Raw genomic sequence first — 15704 nt, forward strand, 5'->3', positions numbered from 1 at the left:
TGTCTGCAAATGAGACCCAGACACTTCAACTTGGATCCAATTTACAACCACATGCTAGAGGAAATCCTCACATGAAATGCAATCAGGCCATAGCCACCATGCTGTCACATGGATTCTGTTGTTACAGCTTGAGTTGATTAGCATCCTGTGCGTGAATCGTGAACCAATAATTGCAACACACTCTTTTCTTTATCCTTCCCCTGAGCACGCCAACTCTGACAGGGATCCAGCTCCACATGTATGCAAGTTACTCAAGACAATGAATGTCAGCAGGCTACTCAACCACTGAGACTTTGTAGGCAAAACAGTTCTATCCTCACGCACATTTTGCAAATACATAGTTTCAGTATGGATTATAAGACATGTAATCAAAGGTCTGATATCATGTAATCAGGGCTTAATCATCTAATCGCAGCCCCACTGAGCAGTAAAGGGGGGTGTGTTGCAAGATAAGGTAGCATCTTTTAAATGGTACTTTTGACAACTGAGAACGATTTGTTTGGATAAGCATAAAAGATGGATTGGCACCAGGATCAAGAAGAGTGAAGAAGATTTTTCTCAGTTGCCTGATAATAATTCCATCAACTGCCCTGCAGAGAAGACGAGATATGTCTGGCACAACTTGTGTGCAAGCAATAGTAGTTGTGAAATGAACTATAAAAATCTAAGTTCTTTGTTTTTTACAAACATTTTAAATTAAACAATTTCCTCCTATTAATTAAAAGTTGGAACTATTTCTATCTTGTATATTTTTATGATAAAACTTGAGCTTTTTCTTTTCTTTTCAACAAACTCATTTGTTTTCTGATGGTGACGTTTGTAGCCTTGTGATGTCCCAGAATCCTTTCAGCCAATGAAGTACCTTTAAATTGTAGTCAACATGGGTAATATGGCAGCCATTTTGCTCAATAAAAGATTAACAATAAGACCTTTTGCCTTCTTGATGCCTTTTGGTGATAAATTATTAGCCAGGATTCCAGGGTAAGTTCTTGAAGAGCTGTCTTAGGATTGTTGGATCCACCCAGAGAGGCAAATGAGTTCTTGTTTAAATGACCCATAAAAAAAAAACAGCATTCTCAATAATGCACAGCACCCCAACTACTCAACTGAAGCCTATATTACGAACTAGGACTTAAACCAGTAACCTGACTCAGGGGCAATAGTATTATCGCTGACTGACGCTAATGCTTTGGAAGCTAGTATATATGTTATAAATCCAGCACAAAGCTATGACCTTCACTGAAGGCAGATCAACTTTGAAGCAATGCATTTCAAACAGCTTTGGTCTGAATCTGTGAGGACAAGAGCTCAAAGGGCAAAAATTATAAGTCTTTGGCTTCAAACGGGACTCATTTAATAACTCTGGCTGAGCTGCATTGCATTGGTAGGGAAAAGGTAAATCTGTGCCCTAATGGTTCCCAGAGCACCAAATGCTTGATCTAGTTCCATATTCAGCATGCATTTGGTTTTCTGAACAACAGCGGGCTGACTGTTGTATTGGGCATGCTTCAAACAAGGTCTGATAACTGAATACTCAAGAAATCTAACTTTTAATACATGTCAGTTCAAGTTTTTTTGAAGTCAATATTGTCTTCTTTGTGAGGTGTAAGATACAAGTCTTTGAGTTAAGTATATTAAATAAGTTAAAAATCAGCAGGCTTATTTTCATTAGAAAAGAGGGTACTTTGAGAGGGCTTGGACAATGTCTTTAAAATCAGGATCTGATGCAAAATAAAAGTAACGGGAACACACTGGCTCCAAACTGTGCTTTCAGACAGTTGAGGGAGGAATGTTGTTTGAGGTGCCAAAAGATGTCCACCAGTGGAATTATAGGGTTGTTATTGTCACTGTGAATCACTGAGATGGAAGGAAGGTACAATCCAGTATTGTTTCAGAAACTTAATCTAACTTTCTGTCTTAAGTGGCTATTAACTGAACCCATCTTATACTATTCAGTGAACTGATCTAATGAAGGAACTATCTGATAAATTACCATTGTCAAGGAGGAGGTACAGGAGATTGCCTGCACATGCCCAATGTTTTAGGAACAGTTTCTTCCCCTCTGCCCCCAGACTTCTGAACAGTCCATGAACCCATGAACATGCTATTTCCTCTTATTTATTTTATTATATAGCAAACTAATTATAATCTTTCATATCTTACACTGTACTGCTGCCACAAAACAAATTTCACAACACATATCAGTGCTAACAAACCTGATTCTGATAATGTCAATGTTCTCAGTCTGTTAGTTGTTGCAGTTGAACTGAGGACATTATGTGAATATGGGGCAGTTAACACAACTGGCAGAACGTTGTGGGGGCTGAAATTAATCATTTTAGACAGTAGTGAGTGGTATTATACCACCTGTATCTTTGATTTCCTGCTTTATATTGAGCTTCCTTGTAGTTAATGGAGCCAAACATCAAGCAAGCAGTTCAATTCCACTCATTTTATGCCAATGCCCAGAGAAATTTCCACTCTCTACTTATCCACATTACACCTTTTAAAACTAAAACCATTTAAACCAACAATGGGGTTGCAAAGGTGGACAACTAAAAAGGTCAATGAAGATGGGAAACCTGAAAGAAAGTGGCAATTTAACAAAAAAAAACTACTTCAAAGAACAATGTGATTGGAATTTTATTGGCAGAAATCCTCGACTGAAATTCCTGTCTCTGGTATTCCAGTCTCATAATACGCGAAATGAGAAAAAGCTGCTCTGGAGCTGGAGCCAGTCCTACACAAACCTTCAGGCATTGCACGAAATAGCATGTGTTTTTCAGGCTTAGGGACCACCAAATGAAAGGGGGGGGGGGAAGGGAAGAACAAACAGAACACTTCAAGTATGAGGTAAGTAACTCTGCTTCTATAGGGAAACTTGTTACTGGCAACATTCTCCAATTTTAGAAATAATTATTTTGTTTTTTTTTGGCCCTTTCCTCTTTGTATGAATGTCAGCACTGGTTCAAAGCATGGGCAGCCCGCCATACCCAGGATGTTTGTTAGCTAGCTGCTTTCATAGCCGCACTCCACTCTATTCTGCTTCATGTCTGAGCCCCTCTCAACTCCACGAAAAACAACGTCATGCTTCACTTGGACACTCATTGAACCATCTGGTCCAAACATTCTTCAAAGTACAGTAAGAGAAACTCCACAGGAGAATGCAACTAGCATAGAGGACAACGAGTGCATTAAGAGTTAAGCAGGAGATTGATTACCGTGACTACATCGAGGAATAATGTTAAGGTGCGAAGTTCACAACAAGTTCACACCATTGCAGCGATGTTTTTGAGTGCATTCTGTGTACATGCATGCAGTCCAGGAACCTGAGCTGCTGCAAACTGTTCCAACTGCAAGATTCAGAAAATGCCTAATGTGATATCTTACAGTAAATGTGACTGGCCAAGCCAATGATGTTTAACCATTAATGCATTAAAGGTTTGACAGCATCTCTGCAACAGGGGGCATAAACTGATACACATTGCCTGTGTTTCACCAAGATCAACCAGACTGCCTCTCCTGTCCACAGCCACAGCTCAGCAGTGAGGAGCTCTTGTGGCTGCAGCTGCTAATCTGAAATAATAATGACACAATAAAAGGCAATTGTGCCAGGTTAATTTTATTTTTCATTCAAAGAACAACACAAAAACTTACTTTACTCAATTTGTACATTTCTGCTGTTCTTTATATTGGAATTTATCCAAATCATTTTGGCATATCGAAAAGGAGTCATTAAACACTACACTAGGTGGCAGCAGCTAATGGATCAGATATTCTGTCAGTGTGACCAATGATTAAGTGATGGAGTGAGGTATGGCTAAAAGAGCAGCTGCAAGAACAAAGAGAGCTACATATCAACTGAAGGGACATAAACTAAATACCAAAGAAGATACTTCTCCATATTTGCAATGATGCCATTCATTAATGTCTTGAGACTGTAAGGAGAAAAGGGTCAGCCTGACATCGTAGGTGGTGCTAAGAATGGTGACAAGTCTAGGAAAGTTAAACTGATTTAGTCTGAGTCAGAATAGCAATGTCAGGAAGAAAGATTTTTATTACATACATGTTACGAGCAGATTTTACGGACTATTGGATGTCAAAACATCATAGTTGAAGTACAGCTGTTGAGTTTAAGGAGAGGAAGTTTAAAGAAAGGGCAAAACATAAAGCATTCTGGGTTTCTGTCTCCAGTCACGTTCCCTTGTGCTCTGAGCCCCACCTCGGTTCTAGCTGCACACCTGCTTGCTTGCTATACCCTCAGCTCATACTTCAAATGAACGAGTGAACCAGATATCAGACCATCAGGATTTCTGATCAATCAGATGCTGGAGAGTAGGAGTTTTACTGTACTTCGGTAGCTAGCATCCAGTAATCATTGCCATACCTGTTAAACAAATCAACTGACTTCCCTAGTGTCCCAGAAGGAAAGCAAGCTGCTAACACCTCTCTCATCCCAGCCTAGGCAACACTCTAGAGATGGCAGACTCTGAATACACATGAATAACACAACTCAGTCATGGAAATAAAAAGTTGGTGTTAAGATCCACCACCTTCTCAGAGTGCCTTGCAATGGACAATAAACGTCACGTTGGAAGTTTGACAATAGCCCAAGAATCAATTAGATGATAATTAGACAAGTATACGTATTGTATTTTCATAAAGATCAAAACTGCTTCTAGAACTTTTGAACCAAGTTTGTGAAATGTGGATTCTACTATTTCAGTGTGGAAGCACATCTCAGGAAATAGATCCCAAACTTGAACTTTCTCTTTGGTTGTTAACTGCCATTTCTCGGGCACTACAAAGATCCTCTCTCAGCAGACAAACTACAAGAGTGGTAAAGGTTAAAGGTGTGTAGTTGGTGTGTGGGGAGCTTTTTTTTTTGCAAACTGACCATCTGGGCAGTCAAAAGAGGAATAGTGAATTGGCCACTACAATGCAGAGATCTCCAAAAGCTACAGTACTGTATGGAGTGTATCATCACCAGGGTGATGTTAAAAATCATAGGAGGTTTGAAGACATCAATATAATCAGTCATTGACATATTTGCATCACACTGGAGTACCATTGTAAGTGGATTATTTGTGTCTAGAGATGAAATGTTCAGGGGAATAGTCAGCTACCATGAACTGTTTCTCAATCAGCATTGACATTTTCCACTTAACATATTTTAATTAATAGAGTAAGTTTTATTCTATCGTACATGGCAGAAAACTTTCAGAATTGGGAACAAAGCTGTTGAGAAACCCTGCCATTTTAGCTCTCTGTTGATTGCAACAGTCTAATATTTGACAAAGTGCAAGACAAACCCATAACCCCCATCCCCTCCAAGTTAAGTACATGTGCACATTCAAGTTTATGTGAATGTTTGTGTGTCTGCACATGAGTGTGTGTGCCTGTGTGTCTATGTGTGTGTCTGTGTGTATGTGTGAGTATGTGTGCCTGTGTGTCTGTATGTGTGTGTGTATTTGTGCCTGTGTGTTTGTGTGTGAGTGTGTGTGTACATGAGTCTGTATTTGTGTCTGTGTGTGAGTGTCTGAATGTGTGTATGCGTCTTTATGTGTGTGCCTGTCTATGTGTGTATATGTGTGTGTATTTGTGCCTGTGTGTCTGTGTGAGTGTATGTCTCTGTGTGTTTGTGTGTGTGTGTGTGTGTGTGTGTGTGTGTGTGTGTGTGTGTGTGAGAGAGAGAGAGTTTGTGTGTGCCTGCGAGTGAGTGTGTGTATGTGCATGTGTGTGTGTCTCTGTGTGTATATGTGAGTGTGTGTTTGAGAGTATGTGTGTATCTGAGTGTGTGTATGTGTCTGTATGTGGCTGTGTGTGAGTGTATGTGTCTGTGTGTGTATATGAGTGTGTGTGAGTACGTATGTGTGCCTGTGTGAGTATGTGTGGGTGAGTGTGTGTGTGTGTGTGTGTGTGTGTGTGTGTGTGTGTGTGTGTGTGTTGTGTGTGTGTGTGTAATCCTTGTTTGCATTCTATAAACCAACTCTTTCGGGTGACGTTAACACCAGAATGGGAAGCACTCAACTCTCTACCGAGGCATGATTATCAGGAAAAGAGTAGGGTAGACTTAAACCAACAATATTCTGTCCTTGACAAAATTCTTGAAGTACGAACCCATCAAAACCAAAACCCCGTTCTGTGCATTCTTTGTGTGGGTGCCGTTACCTGGAGCATTTAGCAGCTTTCTTAGCTTCATTTAAATGCAAGAAGAATATTAAAGAGCAGATAATATTTGCAATGTTCCTCAAACTACAGATGGCAATCTGAAGAATAAGTCCATTAGTTTTTAATGTTAATACGGGTTGATGCATTTCATGTTTTCTTCTCCCATTCTCTCAGTTGCAGCTTGCACCTCCACCACAGGGGGCAGTCATGGGGAATTCTCATCCTCTTCACTCAGAAGCCTTCCCCTCTGATGCCTTGCTGGCGATTAGGGGCTCATCACCTGAGCACAATCTAGGGACAATGGCCTAAAATACATTTGCACCATTTTGTAAAGTAATCAAATTTTGCAACAAAGTTTGAACTTTGCTCGTCATTCTTAATCATTACTGTACTGACAGCAAACTTTGTGGTATTTCTTAATTAGATCTGAAGCTATACTTAGATAATGGCAATAGATGTTCAATGTGAATCTGCTAATAAGGATGTGTATGTACCAGTGAGGAATGCATGGAGCTTGGCAGAGAGAAGTGAGACTGCAGTGAAAACTGTGCGCTTCTATTATTTTGTATTCCGTTATCATCAGCCTCCTTTATATACATTTCCAAGCATCCTTAGATCAAAGCTTCTGTCCATATTATGACAATCTAATTGCCCAACTCAGGTACTCTTACAAAAGAGACTACTGATGTTACAATGAAAGCCAATGTGCTGACCACAGAATAAGGGATGTAGGTCTCTTCTCTGGAGCCTCCAACATGTGGTGGGGAAGGGGGGGGCACTTGAATCGCATCTTTGTCTCCCAGCTGACACTGGGAAAGCCAAGAAACTTAGAGTGATCAATCTTAGACTATGTATTTTCCAAAGAGTGCTTAGAAAATTCAGAACCCGATCCAACCATTTGCCTCGCTGGAATTAGTGCAGTGTGATATGACGAAAGCCTAGACTAGAAACTGGAACAAATAATCTGCAAGGTTCTAAACCCTTACCTTGGAAAGAATAAATTCTGTAACCCAATTTACCAAATTATTAATTCCTTAATATTGCATATCCAGCATCAGATTCTGAAGTTCACAAAAAAGTTCCCCCGTTTGTTTCTATGTAAAGTTGCTTCTTTACTGATTCATTAATGGTGTTATCTCACTTGAATATTTTCTAGCTTACCTTATGAAAAGTATGGAGTATGAAATATGGCTGTATCTAATTCACACATCCAGGCACCTCATTTTCAGGACCTCAATAAGTAGGCACCAGACAACAAGAGTAAACTCCAGAATTTGAGGGACCTGGAGTGTACTCATGAAGGAGTATGTTGATACTGAACTAGAGAGAACATTTAAAGAGCAAACACGAGGAAATCTGCAGATGCTGGAAATTCAAACAACAACACACACAAAACATCTATAGGGAGAAGATGCTGCCTGGCCTGCTGTGTTCCACCAGCATTTTGTGAGTGTTGTAGAGAGAACATTTGGTGCATAGCTAAAACTATTAACCATTGGACTCATAGAATGTACTCATTTACTAAAAAACTAGTTTGGAACAGCAAGAACTGTCAACTTTGAGATCTAACAGAAGAAGATTAAAAAATTCAGTTCTGCATCATGTTGCTTGCTATATGACTGATTCTGGTATCTCTATCCAAGGTAGAACACCTGCTGCAGTTTTCACTAAATATCAACTAGCTTCTCAGTGCAACAACAGTGATTCAGCTGGAGAATTCTACATTGCTCTGATAGGGAACAATTTCATCATAACACCTTGATCAAGCAGCTTTGCAATCCAGTGCCAACTCTGATATCCGACACATACATTTAATGCTGACTGCCTTAGTGCAAAATTATTCTGCTAACAACCAAGTTTCAGATATATTTAAGGGGAAGAGGAAGGTAGAGGGAGGATGCTATGCTCACTAAAGCCTTTCTTCTGTTAAATAATGGAAATGAAGTAATATCCAGCATCGCTTGACTTGGCTTGAGTGAAGCTGCCTAATATATTTATCTTGTCGACTGTGAATTCTCCAATTTCCGCTCTGCAAGGTTGCAATCACATGGAAGATCACATCCTTCTCTACAATTCACACTTACATCTTCCCCCAAACTCACCCAGCCCCACTTCCACCACCAGAATATGGGGTGCAAAGGAAATGCTTTTGCAAATTGGAATTATTTTTGTGGTCCTTCGCCAATGTTATTTACTGTTGAGTGATTCTTACACACAAGAGCAGGTCATTCTGGCCAATAGGCTGCGCCAGAATTTAAGCTTCACTCAAGATTTTTTACATTCCTGCTCACCTCAACCCAAAGCTTTTTTCTTAATATCCTGTGTATTTAGCTTCTAATTATATGTCTCTCTACTACATCTTTGCTACTTCTTGTCATACCTAGTTCCACTCTCTGGTAATAAAGATTTCTCTCGAGTTTCCTGCAGGATGTATCTATTTTATATCACTTTATATTTTATATATTTTGGACCCTATCACCAAAGTTCAGCAATGAAACAGACCCTTCTGACCCTCAAATCCATACAGATTATCAAACACCCACCTACACAAATTCGAAACTAACTCCATTTTGAGTCCCCATATGACCATCTACTGCACTCAGGTTGTTGTAATCACCTACATGTGAGTAAGGTAGTCAATTAATCCTCATATTGTTGAAATTAAAGAAGAAACTGGTTCTCCTGTAGGAAATACACATGGAAACGAGGAGAATGTACAAACTCCACACAGGCAATGAAGGTGGCAGCCACTGTGCTGTCCTTCAGTGTGAAGTCAGTGTTTCGTACTTTTGTTTAAAAAAAAGGAAAATGAAAGTTGGTATCAAGCTTGATCTGATGGGATGTCTTGTACGAAACCTGCTTACAGTGGTGAGAAGCACATATGGACAAGCCACTGACTGCCCTAAGGTATCTACCTCAGAACCCTTGCCTAAAAGTCTGTCACAGATAATCCCCTTCTCCCATCCACTCACTCGCACAAGTGCTGGATGTGACTGTTATCCAGAGGCAGTGTCCTGGGTTCAATAGGGATCTTTTTTGTGCATGTGTGGGAGAAGGGGGGATTACAAAAACAATTTGTTTAGCATGAAAACTATTACATTTTTGGTAGTTAAGTGTGAGGTTAAGGTAGAAAAAAATAAACATAAAATATTTACATAGCATTTATCATTATCCACAGCTTGCTAACTTCTGAAGGAAAGATTAAAAATTATTGCTGTAAGGAATGTTATCCAAAGTTCTTTTCTCATATCGAACAAGAACTAGCCAATCAGTGCCTCAGGTACGCTCCGTCACACAGTCATAATATGGCTAATCTATCAAAAATCCTTTGATCTCTATCTCGTAACATGACCAATCTACGTTGAAAGCTCCAATTGTCCCCCAGCAGGTTGCAGTGGTGAGCTCCGTATTTTTCTTGGGTCGTCATGTACTTTCTGATGAAGCCACATTCAATAAGACCCTTGATTGGTCCTGGAGTCAGGATCGATCAAGGCAGATTACTGAAGTTATTCAAGGAATTAAATATGCCCTAATCAGAGTGACTTATAGAGAGCTTACATCCACTGATTTTTGTAAAGTATTGTACATTGTTGACATTTATCCACCACTTGTGAGAAGTGGGTACGTTACTGTAAGTGAGATGATCCATTCTATCAGGAAAGACTCAAAGTCAAACAGCACTGATGATTCATGTCAATTGAAGCAGGAAAAAGATTTGGATTGAAATAACACTTTACGTTCATGTGCAGTGAGTTACATGAGAATCAGGTGTGATATCACCTGCATATGTCGTGAAATTTGTTAACTTTGCAGCAGCAGTACAGTGCAATTCGTGATAATATGTAAGAAAAAAGCTGTGATTACAGTGAGAATATATATGTATATGGAATAGTTAAATTAAATAGGTAGTGCAAAAACAGAAATAAAAACCAGTGAGGTAGTATTCTTGGGTTCAATATCCATTCAGAAATCGGATAGCAGAGGGGAAGAAGCTGTTCCTGAATCACTGAGTGTGTACCTTCAGGCTCCTTTACCTCCTTCCTGATGGTAACAAGGAGAACAGGGCGTGTCCTGAGTAATGAGGTTCCTTAATAAAGGACACTGCCTTTCTGAGGCACTGCTACTTGAAGATATTTTGGATACTACAGAGGCTGATACTCATGATGAAGCTGTCCAATTTTGCAACTCTCTGCCGCTTTTTTCGATCCTGTACAGCAGACTATCCACCCCACCCCCGACCCATACCATTGAAGTGTGACAAGCGCTGGAGACAAGTGCGACCTCATACACTCATAGATCCCATAAATGCCAGCGAGGTGAATGACTTAGTCAATTGCTTTCTTTGGTTGCAGTGATCGGGGGAAGATGTAGGGTCCAGAACATGAGCAGGGTTTCCCAAGTTCTTCCTGCAGGCACCAGCTTTTATTGTACTTTTTGCACCTCTCAGGGATAAAGTTCCCCTTACCATCAATATCCAGACAGTGGAAAGTACCTGAGATACAGACTCGTTTCCATTCTATGTATTAAACTGGCCACAATCCTCTTTAAATAGAAACAAATGCTTGCAATGGAGGGTATGTCAATTGTCTTGGTACCCTTCACTTTAGCAGTATATAGAGAGTAGTTTTCAGTGGGCTGCTCTTGAAGGAATAAAAGGTTCTTAAAAGGATGCTAGCATTCAGAGATACCGTTATTACTGCAATGTAGTTAAAACAAACATTCATATCAACTCTCTTTTCTTGCTGCTTTCAGCCTCAATGTCCAGACATAGTTTTTACATTTAATGTAACTTCAGATTTACATGTATGATTGGGGGTCTCACTTTCAAATTGCAAAATGGATCCTCTACCTGACTGTGAGTTTCACAGCAGACGGCATACGGCATACAGCAGACGGTTCCTCTTCTGTTGAGAGGAACCGAGGTGTAATAATGAGACTGAACATTGAACTAAAGAAAACCACCATGGTTTTTGGGTGCAACAAATTAACACTAAAGACCCTAAAATTCCTCATACATGTTTGGTTCTGTAAACTAGATGCATTGCCTATGATGGAAATGGTGGTTGTCTTCAGACCAAACATATTCAAAGGGAGGATGAAGAACATGTTGGTGTGGTCTACTCATTGCCTTGTGCCTGTTATTCATCATAGCATTACAAGAGGTTTGAGGAACAGATTTTAAACAAAAAAAACAGAACGCTTGACCGAAGTGTCATACGAGAACAATTTGTGGTTACAATTCTCCACTGTGTTTAGTGCGAAGGAACTAGGATAGGTGATACCACAAAGCATTCGCAGAAGTCAGATGAAACTGTGAAGCATGAAGTAGCAAAGGTACCAGACAGTCTTAGAGTGTAGGATTTCAAATTAAATATATTTTCTGTCTTGGCAATGTGAGCATTTCAGCTACAAAGTTGTAGCTTCCACAACAGTGTACTTGGACTAATTTCCAATGGTAAAATGCAGATATTACCAGCTTTTAGAAAGATAAGGTCTTATTTTCTATTCCACCATAGTTTTATGTAAAATAATAAATAAATGTAATATTAAGTTAATAAATAGGCTTATAGATCCTCAAGAAAATAACGTTGAACTTTGTTTCAATACTTCTTTCCAAGAAAATATTCTACCTAAATTCTGTATCCTAGAGTTCTTCTTTTCAACTTAAACTAAGTTTCCAGCAAAACTCAAATTAAATTTTAGCTGAATATGCAAATACCTTTATATAATGCAGCAGCTTGCAGGAAAAAAACAAAAGCCACTAACTTATTATCTCAGGAAACAACCTGTTTTCTCCATAAATTTCCATTCCAGGATGGAAATTATCAGTTCCATTCACATTTTACTCCAACCCCATCCCAGACACCTGAACATATCCCAATGCATGTTCCCTGTTTAGTAGCAACCTTGATTCTTAATGTACACAACCTAGATAACTGGATATTCGTACAAGAGAATATATGATTTGGCACAGACATATAAACAAAACTTTAGAATGTATATTAGATATGGATTTTTGTACAGATCCCACTATTCTATTTATTCTATTTGATAGTATCAAGTTACTACTTCTTTTGACTTAGGATATAAAACTCTGCTGTATATTAAAGTGTGCACCTACCTTTTATCATGATACATAAATATTCTGCTACATTGATACACACAGCAGTTTAGATACACAAATATTCCTATTAATAAACTCAGTTTTGAGCACAGATCTACCCATTCTCCTTAATATAAGATATACTTACACTCCCATATACATATCCTTGTAAATAAACACCTGATCTGGAATCATCCCTGTGGACAGTTATGTCTGTCACAAAACATAGCCATGCGGATGGGAACTTCCCTGTCCTTAAGCCTGGACACACACATACTGTACACATATAAAGATGTAGATGTTTGTGAAAACATATCAATGTTGTACACAGCTATGCAAATATGCCAAAGCAAGATAAGCCCACAAATATCTGTGAAGATCTGGTAAATGTAACTCCTATCTGAATGCATTCACCTGCATGGAAGCACAGACTTTGTAAACAAGTCCACTCCCCTGCTCTCCTCTGACCTGTTTACGCCTTTATCAAAGGTTCTGAATTTCTTGCAACCATTAAACAGCCTAAAATTTGTATCTGGCAAATCTTTGGTTGCAGTTTACAAAAGACTTTGAGATCTTTCTCATATGATCCACTGGATGTGATTTCTTGGCCAGTAATTAGTAGAAGACTTTCACGAGTGATAATGTTAACTGTTTTTTTCAGCAGTTCTCCAAACTTGTATTCATAAATGACGGAGATCTTTGAACTGTTTACTTGTACCCTGGTGTTCTAACTTAGTGTCTTCTACATTATTTTCTCTACTTTAAGCAATTGGAAAACTCAAATATTTCAATGCAGCCACCAGCCAGTCAAAGCAAGTAATCTTGAGTCTCATCAGTTGATAAAGAGAGGAGAACCGGGCTGGGAATCAAATCCTTCCCTGCAATGTTTGTGTTAACCTTTCCGTCTGCTTTACATGAAAAATAATCTCAGGACTTTAACTAAATATACACTTTGCTATACCAGAGGTGTACGTGCAACATTTTCTACATCAAGCAACTGGACCAATTCAGCACCAACGCATAACAAGACCGGGAAACCACCAGAAACGCACAATCGGGAATAAAGCCCACCCTTACCGTCAGAGTCCGGACAAGGGAAAGGATATGGGTTACAAACCAGCTTAAGGCACCAACTCCTGGGGCGGGTCGTCTGCTTCAGGTAGAAGAAAACAACGGGGGCGAGTGCCGGGTAGGGCAGGTGCTTCTGATCCTGGTCCTGCTGGGGTCCGCAGCTCTCAGCACCCTCCGGGGGCTCCCTGTACTCCGATCCGGGCTCCTCGCTTTCTTCCCGCTTGTTCTCTCGGTCCAAGTCGTTCAGTTTGATGAACGTACTGGGTAACGGTGATCTTCCTTCTTTCGGACTCGCGTCCCTGTCATCTTCAGCCATGTCCCACCTTCCAGTGTTTATGAGAGATACACCTCTTAAAAATAAAGCAAAGGATTTCTCTTCTGTCTATTCTATATCTTGCCTTAAAGAAGAGTTACAGCACTACGTTGATTCTTTGGAGTCAATTGCAACTCAGGCATGTTTACATGAAGATAATCAAATCAATTTTTACATCAAAATTGACTAGGTAATGATTTTTTTGTTCCAGTTCTTTGAATCACCTAAGATCTTCTTTGGAAACCATATTTCAGATAATTAAAAAAAAACAATGTAGATCCCAACAGGCAGAGTCTCTCCTTGGATTTAATTCTTCACAAAGACTAAACAAAATATTTCTTTATATTTGGGATGTGTTTCTGGGATGCTGTGTAAAATCCCTTTGTCTCGGCTCTTCTACAGAGAGGGTGAAGTCTTTCTGTGTAATATCTGGAAAATCATTGATTAATGTGGAGAGAGAATCACTCACGAAAACAATGCCTTTATTTTTCCGCCTTTCCGTGCAAACAGAAAGACAAACTACATTTAGAGGAACAAAAAGAGCACTGGTAATTAGATCTTTGAAACAAAACCCGTAGATTCTGCACGGTCTTCTGAGGATGGCGAATTTAATCAAAAAGCTGTATTATTAAAACACAAATCATTTCAGGAGGATCTCCCTCTCTCGTTTAACTCTGAAAAAGCAATTATTGATGCCAATTCTTGAGATACATTTAATTCACGTTCATATTTTCTGAAGTCCTTGCAAAGCCAACAGCTGATGAGGATAAAAGAATAAAGCCGAGAGGTGTGCGTCTTGCAGGAAAGAATTCCCCAGTGCAAGCGATGATGTCTCTTTTTATTATATTCAAGAATAACTGATGATAAATTCAATTTCTTGTTGCATAGAGAGAAAAAAATCCTCTGCTGCCGGTTTCTTTTAGATATTGGCTGGTGCTGAAATGTTGGTTGAAGTCTGCTGCTCCTCTCTCGCTGCTACTGCCCTGCATTCATTGAGCTGGAACTGACAATCCCCACACTGAAACCTGCACACCCGCAGCTGGAATCCCAGGCAAACTTCAGACAGTCGCTCTCCCTCTGCCTACGCCTCGATTCACCGACTATTGGTTTCCCGGCTCCGATATTTGCCCAATAGTACGCAGGATTGGGCCGAGCTCTTTCGCCTATTGAACAATTGAAATGTCAGTCATCCACCTAACCCGTCCACGCGTGCCAACAGCTGGAATCGTATTGAAACTTGGGGCCCCGCCTCCCTCAGGTGCTCATTGGCTACTTCTTTACACGAATAAACCATCCAGTATATAGATTATATAAACGCAAAATCTTATTGATGGACTAATCTGTCAATCAAGATGAGGTCCTTTGCTTTGACAGCTGGATTCAAATCCATGGTGCATCCCGCCTCTTCTTGTAATTGGTGCAGAGCCGCCAATCAAATATGCTCGATAAACAAATGGTCGCGCTTGATTAGTCCGTCCCGAATACAGTAAACAATCGGGGGTGACTAAGTGAATAATTTCCTTAGTCACCGAGAAGCGATTGGTTCTTCAAACTTTGATTTGTGCTAACCAATAGGAAGAAAGCGGCAACCTCCTGATTTGCTCGTTCACAACCCATTGAGAAACAGCCGTGCCACCATCAAGTCCGGAGTAATAGCCGGGGGTAGGGGGATTACCGGCTGGAGGGCACAGTCGGTGAGGGGCAGTGGGCTCGGACGGGGAGGAGCAATGGCTGAGACAATAGACACGAACAGAGAACAAGGAGTGTTATTTTAAAAAGGGCCCCAGACAGTCCTTCCAGGTGAGGCGACACTTCACCTGTGAGTCGGCTGGTGTGGTGTACTGCGTCCGGTGCTCCTGGTGTGGCCTTTTGTATATTGGTGAGACCCGAAGCAGACTAGGAGACCGTTTCGCTGAACACCTACGCTCGGTCTGCCAGAGAAAGCAGGATCTCTCGCATTCCCATTCTGATACGTCTATCCATGGCCTCCTCTACAGTCAAGATGAAGCCACAATTAGGTTGGAGGAACAACACCTTATATACCGG

At 40.2% G+C, this 15704-nt stretch overlaps 1 long non-coding RNA gene across 1 annotated transcript in view; it reads left to right on the forward strand.

Moving 5' to 3' along the window:
* Window positions 1–15320: 15320 nt before the first annotated feature.
* Window positions 15321–15704, forward strand: part of LOC132380332 (uncharacterized) — an 82294-nt gene continuing 81910 nt past the window's right edge. Inside the window, exon 1 of the long non-coding RNA XR_009507738.1 lies at window positions 15321–15458. This is a non-coding gene — a long non-coding RNA (uncharacterized LOC132380332). The remainder of the gene's footprint in view (window positions 15459–15704) is intronic.

The sequence above is a fragment of the Hypanus sabinus genome, chromosome 23, assembly GCF_030144855.1.
Source record: "Hypanus sabinus isolate sHypSab1 chromosome 23, sHypSab1.hap1, whole genome shotgun sequence".
NCBI lineage: Eukaryota > Metazoa > Chordata > Chondrichthyes > Myliobatiformes > Dasyatidae > Hypanus > Hypanus sabinus.